A 1,585-nucleotide genomic window follows, 5' to 3' on the forward strand; every position below is an offset into this window, starting at 1 on the left:
GCACAGCGTCTCAGGCCGGGTCACTATGATGGCACAGAGGCACAGCGTCTCAGGCAGGGCCACTATGGTGGCACAGTGGCACAGCGTTTCAGGCAGGGTCACTATGATGGTACAGAGGCAGAGCGTCTCAGGCAGGGTCACTATGATGCCACAGAGGCAGAGCGTCTCAGGCAGGGTCACGATGATGGCACAGAGGCAGAGCGTCTCAGGCAGGGTCACGATGATGGCACAGAGGCACAGCGTCTCAGGCAGGGTCACTATGATGCCACAGAGGCAGAGCGTCTCAGGCAGGGTCACGATGATGGCACAGAGGCAGAGCGTCTCAGGCAGGGTCACGATGATGGCACAGAGGCAGAGCGTCTCAGGCAGGGTCACTATGATGGCACAGAGGCACAGCGTCTCCAAGCAGGGTCGCTATGATGGCACAGAGGCACAGCGTCTCCGGCAGGGTCACTATGATGGCGCAGAGGGAAAGCGTCTCAGGCAGGGTCACTATGATGGCACAGAGGCACAGCGTCTCCAGGCATCGTCACTATGATGGCACAGAGGCACAGCGTCTCAGGCAGGGTCACTATGATGGCACAGAGGCACAGCGTCTCTGGCAGGGTCACTATGATGGCACAGAGGCATAGCGTCTCAGGCAGGGTCACTATGATGGCACAGAGGCACAGCGTCTCAGGCAGGGTCACTATGAGGGCACAGAGGCACAGCGTCTCAGGCAGGGCCACTATGGTGGCACAGTTGCACAGCGTCTCAGGCAGGGCCACTATGGTGGCACAGAGGCACAGCGTCTCAGGAAGGGTCACTATGATGGCACAGAGGCAGAGCGTCTCAGGCAGAGTCACTATGATGGCACAGAGGCACAGCGTCTCACCAGGGCCACTATGGTGGCACAGTGGCACAGCGTCTCAGGCAGGGCCACTATGGTGGCACAGTGGCACAGTGTTTCAGGCAGGGTCACTATGATGGCACAGAGGCAGAGCGTCTCAGGCAGGGTCACGATGATGGCACAGAGGCAGAGCGTCTCAGACAGGGTCACTATGGTGGCACAGAGGCACAGCGTCTCAGACAGGGTCACTATGATGGCGCAGAGGCACAGCGTCTCCAGGCAGGGTCACTATGATGGCACAGAGGCACAGCTTCTCCAGGCAGGGTCACTATGATGGCGCAGAGGCAAAGCGTCTCAGGCAGGGTCACTATGATGGCACAGAGGCACAGCGTCTCCGGCAGGGTCACTATGGTGGCACAGAGGCACAGCGTCTCAGGCAGGGTCACTATGGTGGCACCGAGGCACAGCGTCTCAGGCAGGGTCACTATGGTGGCACAGAGGCACAGCGTCTCCGGCAGGGTCACTATGGTGGCACAGCGCACAGAGTCTCAGGCAGGGTCACTATGATGGCACAGAGGTACAGCGTCTCAGGCAGGGTCACTATGATGGCACAGAGGCACAGCGTCTCCAGGCAGGGTCACTATGATGCCACAGAGGCACAGCGTCTCCAGGCAGGGTCACTATGATGGCACAGAGGCACAGCGTCTCCAGGCAGGGTCACTATGATGGCACAGAGGCACAGCATCTCCAGGCAGG

The sequence above is a fragment of the Streptopelia decaocto genome (genome assembly GCF_964273445.1).
Source record: "Streptopelia decaocto genome assembly, contig: HAP1_SCAFFOLD_60, whole genome shotgun sequence".
NCBI classification, from domain to species: Eukaryota; Metazoa; Chordata; class Aves; order Columbiformes; family Columbidae; genus Streptopelia; species Streptopelia decaocto.